This window comes from Pan troglodytes, chromosome 4, assembly GCF_028858775.2.
Source record: "Pan troglodytes isolate AG18354 chromosome 4, NHGRI_mPanTro3-v2.0_pri, whole genome shotgun sequence".
Classification (NCBI taxonomy): domain Eukaryota; kingdom Metazoa; phylum Chordata; class Mammalia; order Primates; family Hominidae; genus Pan; species Pan troglodytes.
In genome coordinates, this window is record NC_072402.2 from 115,190,770 (window position 1) to 115,197,734 (window position 6,965).

The 6,965-nt window shown below is 33.5% G+C and overlaps 1 long non-coding RNA gene across 1 annotated transcript in view; it reads left to right on the top strand.

Moving 5' to 3' along the window:
• LOC107974821 (uncharacterized) overlaps positions 1 to 6,692 on the top strand; it is a 32,308-nt gene extending 25,616 nt beyond the window's left edge. Inside the window, exon 3 of the long non-coding RNA XR_001717863.4 lies at positions 6,572 to 6,692. This is a non-coding gene — a long non-coding RNA (uncharacterized LOC107974821). The remainder of the gene's footprint in view (positions 1 to 6,571) is intronic.
• The last annotated feature ends 273 nt before the right edge of the window (positions 6,693 to 6,965 follow it).

The following is a 6,965-nucleotide window of genomic DNA, read 5'->3' on the forward strand; positions in this document are numbered from 1 at the left end:
CACCCGTAACTTTAGATCTATATATCACAAGTTAATCATCTTGATATATAATTACTTTTATGATTAGTTTATGATTTTATTTGAGCCCTTTGTGTGAAGATAGTGAAAGCTTTTTATCTTACACTAATTTTATACCATCTTCAACTTTGTAAGAAGCCTTTTAATCAGAAAGGCTAAGAAATTAGTCAACAGCATTTATTTGATAATATAGTTTTAAAAAGGTAGAAATATTATAGGTTTGATATTCTTTTCCAGGTTATAAAAATTATGTATGAGTTTTCATAATGTTAACAGTGGAGGTGATGGGAATAAATATGAATTGGGTAATTTTCTACTTGGAGGAAACCAAGGCAACATAAATAATCTTTAAGTGATTTAGTTATGTAAAATTACTTTTTGGTGTTTTGAATGACTCTATTCTTGTTCATTTAACTAGGTTGTATCACACAGAATCATTCATTGTAAAATAAATTATAAATTGTGCTTCTAAAAATATTGCGATATTCTCATCATGATTTGTTATTCTTCTAGCAACAATGTTAAAGTGATTGATGCATTCTAAAGAACTGCAAAACAGAAACAAAATAAAATAAGAAAGTTTGAAAGTGTAAGATTTTATAAGTTCATAGCAGACACACCATAGATGAAGTTAGGGATGTTAACAAAATTCGGTATAACAAGCAAGAGTGCTGAAGAAATAAATAGGTTGCAGCTTCATATGAAGCTCTTCTCCTTCTCAAGAGAAAACTGCTTTTTTACATGAAGTCTCTAATAACATAATATGTTTTGAATCCTTGTCCATAAAGTATGTTGTGCATTTCTTTTTATTGTCGTGGGCCCAGCCCCTGCTGGGACAAGTCAGCTGTGAGAGATTGAAATTCTCTCCTTCACTTCAGCTGCAGCTGCCAAGACTCTGCCTCCCAGGCCTGTATTCACCAAAACAATGATTACCTTGGACACTTGCTAAATCATGGAAACCTCATTTGCACCTAAATACAGTCTAAGTACATGAATAATAATTGCTTTCGGGTGAAATTACGTAAACATACAGAGAAGCTACATACTTGGACATATTTATGACAGCTTGGCCAAGAGTTTTCAAAAATCATTACATCAGGCTAATTAATCTTTTGAATTTTGCACAAGGAAGTCTGTTCACATTAACCAATGCCAACCTTTCCTTCTCCCCATCTCCTGCTGTTCCACATCTGAAACCAAACTGCCTTGCCCAACCAATTTCATTGAACATAGCCTTAATAGACAACATTTACTGAGAATTTGACAAGCATGAGACTCTAAACTAAGGACTTTATATTTGGGAAGAATATTTTGTAAAATATTGGAGAGACAGTCATGGCACAATAATTTAAAACAGCATGAATTATGTATTCAGATATACCCAAATTCAATTCTTGGCTACGTCTCATGCTAACTTGGACTTAAACTTTCTGTTTCAGTTTCTGCATATTGGAATTAAGGGGGGTAATTATAACTTGGAAATTTTTTGAGAGACTTCTCCCAGGACATGGAGCCAGTCACTTGAGGAATCAACATAAAAACCAAGGACTCAAGTCCATGTTCTTATCAATAAGTTTTATTGTCACCATTAATTTTTGATAGCTCTTCCACTTTCAACAAGGGTGTTTAGACCCTTCAAGGTATTGAAAAATATTGCTCTATTTATGGCTTATCAGAAATAGGAAAAATATGACATTATTTTATATTTCTGAACAATTTAAATTCATACCATGCATTTTAAGTTTTGAAAACTCTCCTACAGTATTTCCCACAGCTCATCCACTCCTGTCTTTCCAATTGCTTTTCTTAACTCAGCTCTGATAAATAATTTTGTACAGTGTGCAGGGTTGTGCATGGGTACAGTGTGCAGGGTTGTGCATGGGTGGCAGGGAGTCATGGCATATGTATGAGGAAGGAGTTGCAGAACTGAATACAGGTAGTGGGTTTGAAGAAATAAAAAACTTGATTCCATTTTCTAACTTCTCATTTTGTCACATGTGTTCTGTGACTATGAAAGTGTTGTGTTTCTCAGTATCGATGACTATCACTCATAAACTGGAAACTTTTGGCTCTAATTGTTTCTTTTAACACCAGTATAGAATATGGCAAGGAAATATTAAGGAGAGTGAAGGAGAAAAGATAAAGACTGTTTTTGATGTTATTAAAATCTAAGTAATAACCATAAAGGGTTACATAAATGAACATAAATCTACAGGCCGTTAGAATGAATTTGCTGTTAGTTTTATTTTATGAAGAACTTGGGGTGAACCCTTGAGCTCTCGTCATTATGTGGATTTTATCCCAAAGTATCCTATGGGCTGGATTAGAGGAAACACAATAAGATTTATAAAATGTTATTTTAACTCTCTTTATTGGCACTTTGTGCATGCACACACAAATGTAACTTTACAGCACCCCTGCATTGTGCATGATAACCTGAAGATGCTGAAGAAACAGAAACTCAGATTTCATTGGATTAACACTTATTTTTACCCAGTGGAGTGCAGGTCAAAGGCACTCCATAAACTGAATTTGTAACTCTAGGAAGCAATATTCTGAACCAGAAAGCAGGAAAGAGTATTAATCAAAAGTGAAAAGGTTCTGCTAAAAGCAGAACAGTCTTGGAAAATGATTTTAAAGATCACTTGCCATGCACACAATTATTTTGTATTTGCAGTTCATGCCAAGAGTTTAAAGAAAACTGATGGGAAATTTCATTATTCAAGTATGCACTGTATATACAATGTAATCCCAGTCACTCACTGGGGCAAGGCAAAAGTGACATTAAGACACAATATTTTAAAAATCTAATTGTTCCGTACTGTACAAAGTGAGCTTTCATTGCAAATATTTATTCCTATTATGAGGTCTACAGAGGCATAATATTGTTAAAATGAGAATAGTTTCTGAACCATATAGACTTTTATGGATATTTAAAAAATACGTCTCTAAAGTGTTGAATAATTGGCACTGTTATTCCTTATTTTCATTTTTTAATGTATTTTACCAGTTCAGGAAGGATGTAGTTCAATAAGAATTCCCATTACAATCTGAAACTTCCTCTCCATTTTCATAATAGTAACTGGGGACACTGCTTCAAACATAGTTAAGCCTTTTAAAGGTGTTGAAGAGACAGCTTTTGTCATTTTTAAAAGATACTTATTTCTTAAAGAAGGGATAAGGTTGATAGACTTAATATGATAAGAGATTCTGTCTTACAGAAAAATAAAATCAACTAAAAGAGATGTTTTTTCTCTTTCCCTTACGTGCCAAAGTAGTGGACTACTTTCTTGTCCCAGGGTTTTCTAGATAAGCTCAAGAACATACATCCCATAATATCTGTTAAATAAAAAAAAGATTAACCTTTTATTAAAAAGATAATAATAGAGTTAAGTGAAACCATTTACTACATTGAAGGGATTCATGTTTTGTTGAAATAACTGGTTAAACTAAAATATTTTGTCCATTGTCTCATTTTTATTCTAATTCCAGTCACAGATTTACTTGTTTATCTGACAAAAGATAGTGCTATTGTGGAGAATTACGAAATAAGTATAAATCTTCATAGTATAGGTAAACTACACTTTCAAAAAATAATGCTGTAGAGGAAAGAGGCAGTATCTTTTAAGACTCACCATCAGTTCCAGTCTTTGACCTTTGAACTTTTCCTGTTTCACTTTCATTGGACTAACTCTGTATGATTCCAAAGTTCATTCTCTGAGGTGGAAGTTATAATGACAGTTCTGCAAAGCTTTTATTTTTTCCTCACCCAGATTACCATTCTATCTTAGGAATTTAAGCAAACTATACAGTAAATACAAGATACCATGTAATAAAGTTAGTACATGTCTTCGATGAGTTTTACCTAAGTTGCATCACTTTTTTTGTGGTTACCTTATTATTGTTCTGAAAAAAGTATCTTCATTTCTCTACATAATATATAGAAAATAACTTTACATTAATGCACAGACCACTAACATATATTAAAATCTCAATGAAATTAGTGTCATTTTATCCTCGTTTCCTGAGCTATTTAATTGGTTGTTACTTTTGTTTCCTACAGTGTATCCTTTGTTTTAATATGCTTTTTAATTCAGTCATGAAATATTTATTAACTGCCAACTATACTACGGCAATATATTTTGTTCAACAAATGCTTCTTGAATGCCTAGTGTGTGAAAGGAATTATACTGTGAAATTCGGGTATAAAAACATATGCTCTTGATGGTCTTATCCTCCAAATGCTTATAAAGAGCTAAGTAATAAGCCAAATGCTATTCAAAATTAAAAGTCATCGTGTAATTTTAAGACCTTCAATACAATCACCAAGGAAATATTATGAGACAAACTCCAATAGCTCATTTTATGCACATTACTCATTTTGATAATTAAACTGATAGCACTTAGAATATAGTTATGTTATATCTTGCTTTAAATTGGATAAGTTAAAATATTTTTTCTAATGCAATTGTACCTGATTTTGTGAAATATTTTAATTCCTAACAGCCTTATAGGCATATCTCACTTTATTGTGCTTCAGTTGATTGTACTTTCTAGAGTCTATGTTTTTACAAATTGAAGGTTTTTAGCAATCTGTATCCAGCATGTCTATTGGTGCCATTTTCCAACAGCATATGCCCTCTTTTGTCTCTGCATCACATTTGTTAATTATTGCAATAGTTGAAACATTATTAGTATTATTATTATATCTGTTATGGTGATCTGTAATCCATGATCTCTCACGCTACTGTTGTAATTGCTTCTGTACGCCGTAAACTGCATCCGCATAAGATGGCAAACTTAATACATGTTTTGTGTGTTCTGACTGCTCCATTGACTTGCTATTTTCCCATCTTGCCCCTTCTCCTTGAAGGAGAGGCTCTTTATTTCCTGAAACATAGCAATATTGAAATTGGGACAATTAATAACACCACAACAACCTCAAAGTCTTCAACTGAAAGAAAGAGTTGCACATCTTTAATTTTAATCAAAAGCTAGAAATGATTAAGCTTAGTGGGGAAGTCATGTCGTAAGTCAGGACAGGCTGAAAGCTGGGCTTCTTGTGCCATTTAACCAAGTTGTGATGCAAAGGAAAAATTTGTGAAGTAGGTTAAAAGTGCTACTCTAGTGAAAACATTAATCATAAGAATGCAAAACAGCCGTACTGCTGAAATGGGACAAAATTTGAGTAGTCCAAATAGAAGCTCAAACCAGTCACAAAATGTCTTCAAGCCAAAGCCTAATCCAGAGCAAGATCCTAATTCTCTTGAATTCTGTGAAGGCTGAGAGAGGTGATGAAGCTGCAGAAAAAAGTTTGAAGCTAGCACAGGTTGGTTCATGAGGGTTAAGAAAAGAAGCCATCTCCATAACATAAAAGTGCAAAGTGAAGTAGCAGCTGCTGATACAGTGGCTACAAGTTATCCAGAAGATCTAGCTAAGATAACTGATGAAGGTGGCTACACTAAAAAACAGATTGTCAATGTAGATGAAACATTCTTCCATTGGAAGAAGATGCCACCTAGGACTTTGATAGTGAGAGAGGAGAAGTGAATGCCTGGCTTCAAAGCTTTAAAGGACAGACTGACTCTTGTTAGGAACAAATGCAGCTGGTGACTTTAAGTTGAAGCCAGTGGTCATTTACCATTCTGATGATGTTAGGGCTGCTAAGAATTAGGCTAAATCTACTCTGCCTGTGTTCTATAAGTGGAACAATAAAGCCTGAATCACACCATATTTGTTTACAGCATGGTTTACTGAAATATTTTAAGCCCACTGTTGAGACTTACTACTCAGGAAAAGAAAGATTTCTTTTAAAATATTACTGCCCATTGACAATGCACATCCTCACCCAAGACTGATGGAGATGTACAAGGTAGTTAATATTACTTTCATGCCTGCTAAGGCAACTTTCATTCTGCAGCCCTTGGGTCAAGGAAGAAATTTCACTTTCAAGTCTTATAATTTAAGAAATATATTTTGTAAGACTACAGCTGATAGATCTAGGCAAAGTAAATCAAAAAACCTTCTCGAAAGGATTCATTCTTCTACATACCACTAAGAACATTCATGATTCATGAGAGGAGGCCAAAATATCAACACTAATAGAAATTTGGAAGAAGTAGATTCGAAGCCTCATAGATGGATTTGTGGAATTCAGTACATCAGTGGAGGAAGTAACTGCATGTGGTGGAAATAGTAAGACAACGATAATTATAAGTAGAGCCTAAAGAAGAGGCTGAATAGCTGCAATCTTAGGGTAAAACTTGAATGATGAGGAGTTGCTTCTTAGAGATGAGCAAAGAAAGTGGTTTCTTGAGTTGGAATACACTCAGTGGATATGTTGTGAACATTGTTGGAATAAAGACAAAGAATTTAAAATATTATGCAAACTTAGTTGATAAAGCAGTGGCAGTTTGATAAGAGTGACTCCCATTTTGAAAAATGAAATTGTGTGGGTAAAATGGCATAAACCAGTATTACAACTTACAGAAAAATATTTTGTGAAAGGAAAAGTCAATTGATACAGCAAACTTCATTGTTGTCTTGTTTTCAGAAATTGCAACAGCCAGTTCAACCTTCAGCAACCACCATACTGATCAGTAGTCATCAACATTGAGACGAGACTGTACACCAGCAAAAAGATCCCAACTCAATGAAGGCTCAGATGATTTTAGCATTTTTTTAGCAATAAAGCATTTTTAAATTAAACTATATACATTGTTGTTTTAGACAAGTTTTTGCACATTCAGAATACAGTAAAGTGTAAACATGGCTTTTATATACACTGGGGAAACCAAAAAATTTGTGTGACTTACTTTATTGCAATATTTGTTTTATTGTGCTGATCTGGAGCTAAATATATCTGAGATATGCTTGTACTGATGATTATTTTAACACCAAGATATATTTTAAAATTCATTAAATAAATTTTTATTTAAATAGACCTC